Source organism: Chiloscyllium punctatum, chromosome 35 (genome assembly GCF_047496795.1).
Source record: "Chiloscyllium punctatum isolate Juve2018m chromosome 35, sChiPun1.3, whole genome shotgun sequence".
NCBI lineage: Eukaryota > Metazoa > Chordata > Chondrichthyes > Orectolobiformes > Hemiscylliidae > Chiloscyllium > Chiloscyllium punctatum.
The window spans coordinates 18,488,777-18,502,347 of NC_092773.1; positions in this window are offsets into that span (position 1 = coordinate 18,488,777).

Below are 13,571 nucleotides of genomic sequence, written 5' to 3' on the forward strand. Positions count from 1 at the left end.
TTTTTCAATAATAATGTATCCAATGAACTATCCTGTACAACTTTGGTTATTATCATTGTAACCATGTTCTCCGTGTGGTCATTTCATATCATGTAGGATTGAGAACTGGAAATTAAACTGTCCATTATGCAACTGAAGAGGCATACGATGGAATTACAAGAGTTCAGAATGAATTTAAGGGTGGGAGAATTTATCTTACCTGACCAATTCGAGATCAACAATGATTGGTCACTTTATGAATGAATATTAATCCAGCATAATTGTCTTTCTGATCGATGAACTAAAGTTATATGGATGAAGAATACTTTTCTATAATGTGAATCCTGACTTGCAAGTCAGGGTGGAATACATCTTTATGACTTTAAAAGCTGTATTGTAAATCTTGACTTTTCTTTTTAACAGAAATCTAGGATTGAATAACTACCACTTCTGAATTTTGATACAGTGTAATTTATATAGAATATAGATTCCCTACAGTGTGGAAACAGGCTCTTCAGCTCAACAAGTCCACACCGACCCTCCGAAGAGTAACCTACCCATTTCCCCAATCCTACTACTCTACATTTACCCCTTACTAATGCATCTAACGTACATGCCCCTGAACACTATGGGCAATTTAATATGGCCAATTCACCAAACCTGCACATCTTTGAATTGTGGGAGGAGACCGGAGTACCCTGAGGAGACCCACGCAGACACAGGGAAAATGGGCAAACTCCACACAGACAGGTGCTCGAGGCTGGAATCCCTGGTGCTGTGAGGCAGCAGTGCTAACCACGGAGCCACTGTGCTGCCCATTCCTAAGGTGAGTCCATGTCTGGCAGGGACTGGATAATCAGGGAAGGACGTAATGAACATTTGTTTTGACTGGAGTTACACTTAAAATGTTTCAAACAATGCTTAATGCTGCAGCAATGTAAGCTATAAAGTGGTAAATTCAAAAACTGTATACTGTTGAGAGTTCTTCCACTGAAGTGAATCAGCATTCAATGCTTTTTAACATGTACATTCTAGAAGTTTTCGGAGTGCCCGTGATTTGAAAGGAAAGCTTATTTGTAAAGCATAAGCTTGAGTTAACTGTTCTGAGACCATGTGTCTTTTGTTGAATGGTGGCCGGATGCAGTTTTTGTTTTGATACATATCACAAAAGGTATTTATGGTTGATTATCGTATTGTCAGCTTGTGTAATGCTGTTCTTAGAACGGTAGAATTCTATTCTTTATGCAAGAGGGAAGAGCTAGAATTGCTTAATCTTTCAAATCCTCTATACTACGATAAATGACTGAAGTAGAATACAGCAATCTCAATCCAGTTGATGAGGTGTCGTGTTTTGATTCTCCTTGTAGAAAAAGGTGGTGTTACACAGATATGAAGCTAAACATTGTTTCAATCCAGTTTTAGAAATATCAATAGTTTGGACATGTTTGTCTGCCAATAGTGATGATGGTTACAGAAAACTAGTGTATGTTTGTAATTAACACACTAGTAATGTTCTTGAATTTACATTGTTGATACATAATTTGGATGGTTTAAACTGAGCTGAATAAGGTGCACTCGGGATTATTTTGCCTTTGTAGGTGAGGTTTAGTTTAAGTTCATATTTTCAATTGGAGAATAGTCAGAATTATGTTGAACTTCAGAGTGGTTTTCAAAACATGGTACATGAACTTGTACAGCATTTACAGTCACAGAGGTATACAGCACGGTAACAGACCCTTTGGTCCAACTCGTCCAAGCTGACCAGATATCCCAACACAATCTGGTCCCATCTGCAAACACCCGACCCATATCACTCCAAACCCTTCCTTTTCATATACCCATCCAGATGCCTTTAAAATGTTATTATTGTACCAGCCTCCACCACTTTCTCTGGCAGCTCATTCCATACACATACCACCCTCTGCGTGGAAAAGTTTGCCCCTTAGGTCTCTTTTATATCTTTTCCGTCTCACCCTAAACCTATGGCCTCTAGTTTTGGACTCCACCACCCCAGGATGTTTGTCCTATTCATGCCCTTCATGATTTTATAAACCTCTATAAAGGTCACCCATCAACTTCTGAAGCTCCAGGGAAAACAGCCACAGCCTATTAACCTCTCCCTATAGCTCAAATCCTTGCAAGTCTCTTCTGAACGCTTTCAAATTTCACAACATTTTTCCAATAGGAAGGAGACCAGAATTGCACACAATATTCCAAAAGTGGCCAAACTAATGTCCTGTACAGTCGCAACGTGACCTCCCAAATTCCTGTACTCAGTACTCTGACCAATAAAGAAAAGCATACCAAACGCCTTCTTCACTATCCTATCTACCTGTGACTCCACTTTCAAGGAGCTATGAACCTGCACTCCAAGATCTCTTTGTTCAGCAACACTCCCTAGGACTTTACCATTAAGTGTATAAGTCCTACTAAGATTTGCTTTCCCAAAATGCAGCACCTCACATTTATCTAAATTAAACTCTTATCTTCCACTTCTCAGCCCATTGACCCATCTGATCAAGATCCCGTTGTGATCTGAGATCACCTTCTTTGCTGTCCAGTACACCTCCAATTTTGGTGTCATCTGCAAGCTTACTAATTATACCTCTTATGCTCACATCCAAATCATTTATATAAATGACAAAAAGTAGAGGGCCCAGCACTCCACTGGTCACAGGCCTCCAGTCTGAAAAACAACCCTCCACCACCACCCTGTGTCTTCTATCTTTTGAGCCAGTTCTGTATCCAAATGGCTAGTTTTCCCTGTATTCCATGAGATCTAACCTTGCTCACCAGTCTCCCATGGGGAACCTTGTCAAACACCTTACTGAAGTCCATATAGATCATGCCCACCACTGTGCCCTCATCAATCCTCTTTGTTACTTCTTCAAAAAAACTCAATCAAGTTTGTGAGACATGATTTCCCATGCACAAAGCCATGTTGACTAGCCCATATCAGTCTTTGCCTTTCCAAATACATGTACATCCTGTCCCTCAGGATTCCCTCCAACAACCTGCCCACCACAGAAGTTGGGCTCACCGGTCTATAGTTCCCTGGCTTGTCTTTACTGCCCTTCTTAAACAGTGGCACCACATTTGCCAACCTCCAGTCATCTGGCACCTCACCTGTGGCTATCAATGATACAAATATCTCAGCAAGAGGCCCAGCAATCACTTCTCTAGCTTACCACAGAGTTCTCTGGTTTTGTAAGGAAGAATATGATGTGGCATTTTAGTTGTTGGGTTCAGTAACCTTTAGCCAAAGAGGCCAGGAGAAATCGACATTTCGGGCATAAACCCTTCTTCAGGAATGAGGCTGGTGTGCCAAGCGGGCTGAGATAAAATATGGGGGGGAATACATTGATGCTAATTTCTTTGCATCGTTCCACATTGTTTTGTGACTGCTAATTCAATCCTGAATCATTATTTCAATAAGTTTCTTTCCACCAAACATGAGCTGACAACCCCAGCAATTAGACCTATCTTCATACCCTAGTTCCAAAAATATTGGAAAGTTTTCAACTGTGGAATTCAAATCTTTATTCTTGCATGAGCCTATACCTGACATGTTTGATGTCTAGGCTAGTGTATTTTTTTTAGTTAGAGTAATAGATGTTCAGCATGGAAATAGACCCTTCAGTCCAAATCGTCCAGGCCAACCAGACATCCCAACCCAATTTAGTCCCACCTGCCAGCACCTGGCCCATATTCCTCCACACCCTTCCTATTCATGTATCAATCCAGGTTTTTTAAAATGTTGCAATTGTACTAGCCTCTACCACTTCCTCTGGCAGCTCATTCCATACCCATACCACCCTCTCTGTGAAAAAGTTGCCTCGTCGGTCTCTTTTATAAAGGTTATGGCAAATGCAATGTTTTTGTGCCTTTTCCCTCTGTAAAATCCCTTTTTGATCTCCACAACTGAGCCATTACACTCATGGAAAAATTACAAATCAAAACTGTATGTCTATAAAGATGAAAATGATACCATGTTTCTCTGCATTTCCTGCCCCCATGTTTTAATGAGATTCCAGGTCAGGTCAAGTAAACTCCATCTTAATCTCTTGTGATTCCTCCTTACTTTGACAACGGATAACTTTTTTCCTGTTGACGAGGCTGACGATCCATCCTTTCCATACTTCCCGTATTTGAAAGCCGAAACTTTCTCAATTCCAATCGCTTGAAGATCTCTCCCTGTCCTTCCCTCGCTTGTGAAGTGAACCTTGCATGCTTACTGTACCTATTTTGACCACAACAGTAGAAGCGTCCCTTCATTGCACATCAGAGTACTCCCCACCTTATCTACTTTCTGACAACACGTTGGATTCGGGCTTGTGGAAGGAATATGATCCTTTGCCATCACCCATTAGTCTATTTTGAAACCCAAAGCCATGGTTGACATCTTATTACCGTTTCTGTAAAAGACTGAAGTGATATGTCGTTCGCTCATGGAATGTACTCTATGCTGGCTTTGGTACACAATCGCTTTGGGCAGGGTAAGTATTGCAGGTTCTTGGTACAACTACGCTGAATGAAAACTAATCCAGTTCCAAGTCAGGCTGCTGCGTAGCTTTAGGAGGATTTGGAAGCGATCATGCTCCAACGAATCCGCTGACCTGGTCAGAGGTAATGGTCAGGGGTTGGCAAACTGATGAAGTGCAAATGGATGGGGCGTAAGCACTGTGCTTGAGCGCTGGTGTGGCAGGGAGTATTTTTGTGGACGGCTTCCACTTCAGCCGACAATTTAAGCTCAGCGGGGCATATGCCATCACAGTCCCGAGCTGTGACTTAAAACAGGGGGCTCAACGGCTTTGCATTGCATTTGACCGAGGGAGCTAAGCCAATTTTTTTTTTTGCGGCATTTACAAGCCACGAGCGGTGCGTATTGGCACTACGGAACAAAGTTGAAATGCATTCGAGGGGGAGAGAGTGCGCCGGCGGGGAGGGCTGAGCTGGGCGCGGGGCAACTGCAACTGCGCGAGCCTCTGCTCTTTGCAAAGGGGCCAGGGGGTGGGCGTCGGGGTGGCCGCGTGCGTGGGCGGTTGGCTTTTCAAAACGCTCGCGTGCCACTTCTCGGATCCGGCCGCCCAACGGTCAAAACGGTGAGACCTTCTGGGGCGCAACAAACCCAAATCCACCTCCCGCCCTTCCCGTCGAGGGGGAAAGAAAAAAAATATTAAGGTAGGGCAATTTAGGTATTCTGTTTGTTTACTTTGGAAAGAACACAACGAAATAGTTGTTTGACGTACGACCGTGGCTAAGCTGTTCGCAAGCACGTGCGACTCCCTTTTTGCTTCGGCTCTTAAAATGACGGATGACCAGTTACTGGTGGCCACGCCTGGCACAGGTTTCAGCATGTCGAATTTTGAACTGAAATACCTAATAGCACAGACCACACTCTCCTTCCTTCAGCAAACCCCCCCCCCCGGGTCCATTAGCAGGTTTCGACAAATGTTGAACGTGATTTCATTGCTGGTCGGCGCTTTTGGAGTGAGGAAGGCGAGCAGGTAAGTGGCCGTGAGGAACAAGTTGAGATTGTGTTGCCGGAAAAAGCGCAGCAGCCGAGGAGCAGGAATATCGACGTTTCGGACAGGAGTGCGTGAGGAAGAAGGCAGGTAAGTGGCTGTCACTCACCTCCGGACAGACTGTGCTCATGTTATTCGGTGTCTCCTCTCTTCAGTTTCGGCGTTGTTGGACATCTTAAGATCGCGGCGTTCTCCTCAATGGCCTGGCCATCATTTCTCCGTCAAATAAAACCAAAACCCGATTAATTGTTCGTTCTTTGTTGTGTCGGTTGTTGGGACGGTCTTGTGTGCAGAATGACTCATTCGCCCATGCAGCAGGAGGAGCTGCCAAGTCAAGTGTAATTTTCCCAACTTAATTCCACTTTTTCCACGTTTGTGTAATGCGTGAACTTCGTTTTGTTATTACTAACCTATTTACCTCATCGACCTGTTCAGGGATGTTATTAACCACTCTCATCCCTCCACCACCCCGTGCATTCCTTTTGAATCGCCACTTCTGAGTCAGAAATAAGTGCAGGACAAGTCCGGGTGCAGGTTCCTGAGGCGCAATCAGTGTGAGAAACATTTCAGACCAACCAAATGATTTGGGATAGAAGAAGAAGAAGAACTCCAGGCGTGACCTGCAAAGGAGAGTTGCTCAAGCTGGAATAGAAGAGGCAAATCCACTGTGACTCCCTCTGGAAGGACAGTTGAACTGTGGGAGGAAGAAAGTGCAGGAAATGCAACAAAATTGTCTTGCGCATTTCACTTATTTTGAGAATAGGCAATATACCAATAACGACTTGCAGCTCCTTCGTGCGGTGTCATGCTTCATGATGAAATCGTTTTTATGATACACCGTTTTTACGAAGGTGGAGAAGGTATGGCTTAGCGTCAAATGCAACTTCAAGATTATGAACATTCTGATTTTATCTAACACTAACTAGGAAGGGGGCAGGACACCTGAAGCGAATAGGTGGAATCTGAAGCAAACCAGCATGAATGAAATGTGAAAATGTGTATCGATTTGAGAACTCATTTGCATTTGAATCGGGCCTTTTCTTAGCTCCTTAGCTAAGCCATATTAACATCCTGTTTTCACCTTTCCTGGCCAGAAGAAATGGGGAAATGATGTGACAAATCTGTTAAAGGGTTCCCATTTAATTGGTCCCTGTCAGGGATTGGAAGACTGAATAGTAAATTGATTCCTGTTGCTTCAGCAATTATAGAAATGGAATAGAACCCTGGAAACTTTGTTTCTTGTACTCTTACTTCCATATCCTGCTGTGGTGTCTGAGTGAATTAACTGAAATGAAATTTTCCAAGGATGAGATAAAGGCCAACCTCTCCAATCAAGCCAGAATGGATAGAAATGGTTGAGGAAATGAACAGCAGATGTATGGTCCCTTGAATCTAGAGAAGAGTGCCTCATGAGCTTTAAGGTTATGAGGAAAGCAGAAAAGTTGAATGGCAATACCACTTAACAGGTTTCACATCAACAAAGAATTGAGGATGTTGGAGATCTGAAACAAAATCTGAAAATGATAGAGAAACTCAGCAGATCTGGCAGCACCTGTGGAGAGAAAAACAGTTAATATTTTGAGACTAATGACTCTTTGACAGACTAAAAGTACCAATACTGGTATTAATGCTGATGAAGAATAAATGCAGAGAGTGAACAGAGAGGGAGAAAAGAGAAGCAAATGAAGAATTGCCGATAAGCCAAAATATTGAATGGGAGTGAACAAGAGGTATGAATAACTGAAAATGGATTGGCTGTGCTGGAAGCAATCCATACAAGCCAGGAGCTGGGCAGGTGTAGGGGAGAACAAACATGGAAGAAGGTTTTCATGCTTTGAGGTTGTTAAACTCCTAAGTCCTAAGGTCTGTTACATATCTAAATAGAAGATTATGCATTTGTTCTTCCGGCTTCCATTGTGCTGCGCTTGAGTACTGCAGCAGTTCAGAGACAGAAATATTGGCATGGGAACATGGTGGTGTATTGAAGTGACATGAAAACTGCGGATGCTGAAATCCAAAGTAGACAGGCAGCATCAGAAGGCAGAGAAGTCAATGTTTCGGGTGGAACCCTTCTTCAGGACTGAGGGGGGTGGGTGGAGGAGAAGCTGTAGATAAAGGGGGTGGCATGGCAGGGTAGTGAAGTGGGGATAGGTCAAGACAGGTGGAGGTTACGATCTGATTGGTTAATGGGAGGAATGAATCCAGTTGATAGTAGGGATGAGTGGAAGGGAGGGTGAGGGGCTGGGAAGCGAGTCGGGATGGGAAGGGAGGTTATTTGAAATTGGAGAACTCAGTATTGAGTTCTCTGGGCTGTAGGTTGCCTAAGCAGAAGATGAGGTATTGTTCCTCCAATTTGTGGTTTGGTTTGGAGGCCAAGGATGATCATGTCGGAAAGGGAGTAGGAAAAGGAATTAAAATTGGCGGCAACTGGGAGGTCTGGTTGGCCCCCACAGGCCCAGCTGAGATGCTCGGTGAAATGTTCCCTCTGGAAGAAAAGCACATTGGGTGCAACGGAGGGTATGTGGCAGGCAAGTGGAAGCTCAGGGTCACTTTTATACGGGTGGAGTGGAATTATTCCACAAAGCGGTTACCCAGTTTGTATTTTATGTGTCCAATGTAGAGGTCACAAAGTGCAGAATAAATTGCTACTTCACCTGGATTTTGAGGAGGAAGGAGTGAAACAGGCAAGCACCTTCTGCATTTGCATGGGATGGTGCATAAAGGTATTGTAGAGGTGTTGAGAGTGGAAAAGGAGTGGACCTGGGTGTAATTCCAGGACAGCATGTCTCAAGCATGGCAGTGTGTAATGGAACCTCCAGCCATAGGTGATAATGGTGAGGGAACGTATTGTGCATGGCCACTGGAGCAATTGTGCTGGGAGCTCCAGCAGGAAGTGATGATGGTTTTGGAGGATGTCAGGCAGCCCAACTGGAGAAATCAACCTGACGGAAAGGATGTATTTTGGAGAAAAAAATCTCGAGGGGACAAGGATCAGACAGTTTGGTTTCCATCTGGTTAAAGAAATTCCAAGGGTCTGGATAAAGAATGGCTGCGTTATGATCTTTGGGTTGCCTATTTGTTCAAATCTCATGTTACATTTAATTGTCCCATGGCAATTGAGGCCAAACATGTAGAAATTTGGCTTTTGAATGCACTTTGAAGTCATGCGTATATGAGTGGTGATGCACTCAGACACACATGTCACTTGATATGTCATGACACACTTTATCATCATTGGCAATCATTCACCAATGAATACGTTGAGATTAGAGTGGTGCTGGAAAAGCACAGCAGGTCAGGCAGCATCCGAGGAGCAGGAAAACTGACATTTCGGGCAGGAGCCCTTCATCGGCCCTTCCTGCTTCTCAGGTGCTACCTGACCTGCTGTACTTTTCCAGCACCACTCTAATCTTGACTCCTAATTTCCAGCATCTGCTGTCCTCACTTTCGCCAAATGAGTACAGTTGTCCACATCGGAAATTCTGTGTTACTGTTCATGGGTTCTGTGGTTCCTCGCGTGGCTGATGAGCCCGATCCGAGAGCAGCATCCCTGACAATGCATTTGGGGGGTGTTTCCAGGAGGTGAAAGTGGTCCTTCATTATGCATGACAGGTATTTATAATCCCAAGGAAAGTAGTCATACAGGAGATGAAGTCACTCACCACAAACTTATCACGGCAGCTAAGAGTAGTGGAAATTGTTGTGGTAGTGGGGTAGATGATTGCAGAAGCAAAGCTGTACCAACTGTTCATAAAAAGGAAGATCCAGCCATCCTTATGCTGCTGTATGGGCACACAGGATGTTGACCTATGTGAAAGGTTAAGTGGTCACACTGTTAGGAATCATAATGTGGATCTGTTCTATAGGTTAGGTCTGTGAAAAACACGACACAACCTTCTGGGACCTCTGGGGATGATGGAGCCGATTGAGGGAGAGACAGTGGTGTGCGGATAATGATATCAATGAATAATCCAAAGATTCAAGTCCTTGCTTTTGGGGCAGCAGTTCAAATCCCACAATGGCAATTAATAGAGTTTAAAATCAATTAACATTTGGAATTGAAAGCTGGTATCAGTAATGGTGACCATGAAATTATCATTTGATCATCGAAAAAAACTCTTTGATTCACAAATAACCTTACCCAGTCAAGCTACATGTTGTCCAGATCTACAGCCTAGTAATGGACTCTTAACCATCTTCTGAAATGAACAAACCACTCAGTCTAAGGGCAATTAGGGCTGAGCAATAAAACCAATGATACCCACATCTCCATCAACAAAAAAAATCTCTGGAGAAAGCACCATCACCTTTCTCATCAGAAACTTCCACCAATGCAGTTACACCCCCACAGCCTGTGGCAAATATTGTTTGCAGCACTTGGATACCAGCCAATGGCCATCTCCAACAAGAGAGAACTCTCACCTATTAACATCCAGTGCCTTTATCATTGCAGAATCCCTACTAACAACAACCTGGGTGTGACCATGACCATAAACAGACCTGTATCAGCTGTATAAATACCATGGCTACAAGGGCAGGTCAGAGGCTCGGATCAGTGCAGTAAATAACTCATCTCCGATCTGGCTGATCCCTGGTCAATTTCAATGATGCACAAGAGTGAGATGGAATACCCCTACATGCATGGAATTTGTCCATCAACAGCTCCATCAACACTCAAGAAGCTTCACACTAACCAGGACAAAGCAGCTGGCTTGATTTCCACAAACATTCACATCCTCCACCACTGATGCTCAGTCACAGCAGTAATATATCTTCTCCAAGATGGATGATAGAAAATCACTGAGGCTCCTTAGATAGCACCTTCAAAGGCTTTGATGGCTACGATCTCGAAGGAAAAGGTCAGCAGATACATGGAAGCATTATCACATGAACATTTTCTCCTAAGTCACTTACTAACCTGACTCGGAAATACATTGTCATTCTTTCAAAATTGCTGGATCAAAATCTGGAATTCCCTCCTGAATACCATTGTGGATGTGACTACATCAGATGGACAGCAGTATTTCAAGAAGGCAGCGGACCACAGTTTCTCAAGGATATCCTAGGGTTGGATAATAAAAATTGGCTCAGCCTGTGAAGTCCATGTCCCCGATGAGTCAAAGAACTCTCTGACCTTAGATCAAATATGCAAAACAGTCATCTCTTGCATGTCACCTTTAAATCAATGTGATTTGGGTGCCATGATATTCTGGTATGGCACAGGTTTTATCTTGAAGGAAAGGTGTAATTAAGGAAATGTTTATTGGATACAAATATTTATGGATTGCAAATGTATTACACATGGCAGTACACCATACAATCACGTGAAGCCTGATATGTCGCAGATGGTGTGCTGACTATCGCATCTCAAACAACTTGGAAAATTGCAATTTCAGCTTCCACCTAATTCAGTCACCCCGCATGACACAATTCCCTGTTCTGCAGGACCCTTAAATCCTCAAACCCCACCCCCAAATGGCTAACTCACCCTTTTGACTTTTCAAGTGACAGAACGTCAATGGTTTAAATAATTAACACTTTTGTCACATCTAATCAAGCATTTCCATCTGAAATCATATTTATTTGTCATTGTTTCTTTCTTAGAACAACACCCGTCAGAGCTTTTGAAGATGTAATCAGCAAGGGAAATAGAGGGTATAAAAGGGCAGATTTGGATTCCCAGAATACTTGAAGTGTCAGTGCTTCACAAGAGCTCATATGGTGGGGATAAATCTAGTTAGAGGATTCATTAACAAATAGGAAAAGAGAGTCAGGATAAATGGATCATTGGCAATCTGTAACGAGTGGGATTGCTGCAGGGATTGATTTCCGCAATCTACACTTAGGTCTTAGATGAAGGACTCAAGTGTAATGTAGCCAAATTTGCAGTCAATACAAAGTTGTTGGAAAGCATCTTGTGAGAATGACACAGGCTGAATTTTACTTTGTTTTCACGATCCTGATATCAGAATGGAACAAATCCCAAGATTGCAGGGATCCTGCTCATTGATTTTCCTCGAGTTGTCTTTTTAAATCGATTGAGTATTGTTGGCTCAATCACAGGGCCATATTCTCTCAAGCCATTATAGCACCACAGATGTGAACATTGCTGAGGATGCTAGCAGACCACGAGTCTTTGGTGGGCAAATTAATTAAAATGCAATCTAAAATTTTTAATCAAACACATTCTCTTCCCAGAAAACTCCTCTGTTCCTCAAAAAATGGTGATGCCACGAAGTGAAACTGCCATTTCATACTAAAAGGAAAAACCCTTTTGGGTTGGGGAACAAGTGGATTGGGGAGGGAAGGATGTTACCTACAATTGTGAGTGCTGGCTTTTCTGCTTGCAGCACTTCGAAGGCCTGGAGCAGCTGGCTCCAATGGTTTCCTCATATCCCCACGTTTGCTCACCATAAGCAAAATGCTCACGGTCCCACTTAATAATTCCATAACAGGGCATTTAAAAGCAGAAATTTTCTGTATCCTTTCGTCCTGAAGGTAGCCGATTCACACCCGAGCATGGCTTGTGCTCGCTGCTGAGAAACTTTACTTCTGTACTTTGGCTTGTTAAATTCAGCCCAAAGAGTTCCAACAGCTTGAGATAAGTTAAAGCATTGAACAAAAAATTGACAAATGCATAGTCATGTTGGAAAATGCGAGGTTATGCACTTTGCTAGGAATAAGAGAAAACCAAAAGACGCGTTACAGAGTGCCACAACACAATGGGATCTGGGTGTCCTTGTATATGAAACACAGGTGTTAACTTTGTTAAGGTAATAGTTAGGAAAACAGAGAACCATTCGACTTAATTGGCATAGAGTATAAAAGTCAGAAAATATTGCTCCAAAACCACGAATGAAAAAAAACTGGACAAAGCTGAACCATTTCTGGAATATACATATATAGTTTTGATTTCCTTATTTAGGAAAGTGTATCTGTGGAGGCAATTGAGGGAAAGTTAATGAGGGTCATTGCTCGGATAATTGGTATGTCTTTTGGGGAAATGTAGAGTGCATTAGGCCTTTACTCACGGGAGTTTGGAAGACATGATTTGGAGGTGCCGGTGTTGGACTGGAGGGGGGACAAGGTTAAAAATCAACATTAGTGTGGTGCTGGAAATGCACAGCAGATCAGGCAGTATTCGAGGAGCAGGAAACTCAATGTTTTGGGCAGGAGCTCTCCATCAGAAATGAAGGGGTCCTGCCGGAAACGTCGATTTTCCTGCTCCTTGGATGCTGCCTAACCTGCTGTACATTTCCAGCACCACTCTAATCTTGACTCTAATCTCCAGCATATGCAGTCCTCACTTTCACCCAAGGTTAAAAATCACAAACAGGTAGTTGAAGAAGCAACGTTTTGAAAGCTAGTGCTTCCAAATAAACCTGTTGGACTATAACTTGGTGTTGTGATTTTTGAGTTTGGGAGAACGAGAGATGATTTTCTTGAAATTTCTGCAGGAATTGACAAGATGAATGCTGAATAGATATATTCTCCCATGAGGGATCTAGAACTAGGAGGCAATTTTCAGAAGACACAGTCACTCATTTAAGAGGGAGAGGAGAATGTGCTGAGAGAAGAAATTCTGCAAAACCTTGGAATTCTCCAGATGGGCACTAAATCATTTAATATATTCAAGGGGCTGAGACCAAGCTCAGCTCAGCCATGATTTTATTGAATGGCAGGGAAGGGTTGAGGAGTCATATAACCTGGTCCTGCCTCAATTCTTTTATTTTTTAGCTGATCAGATAGCTCTTAAACTAACAGTGTAGATTCTTCAGTTCCTTGACATAACATAAAAGCTCTCAAAATGTCAACATTGAAATATTAATAGAAAGGGATTAAATCAAATTTTAAAAACAGATCATGCATGGCTGAAATGTAGATAATCCTGATTTTTTCTTACATTGTTTGCCTTTGAAAATGAATCAGTGGTGTCATCTAATGATGTGTTAAATAATAATTGCGATCTTGTCCAAATACCTCAATACAATTTTGAGTCTCACAAATGTTAACAAAAGTCAAAGCTTTGAGTGCAAAAAATAAATATAAAATTTATTAAAACACCCA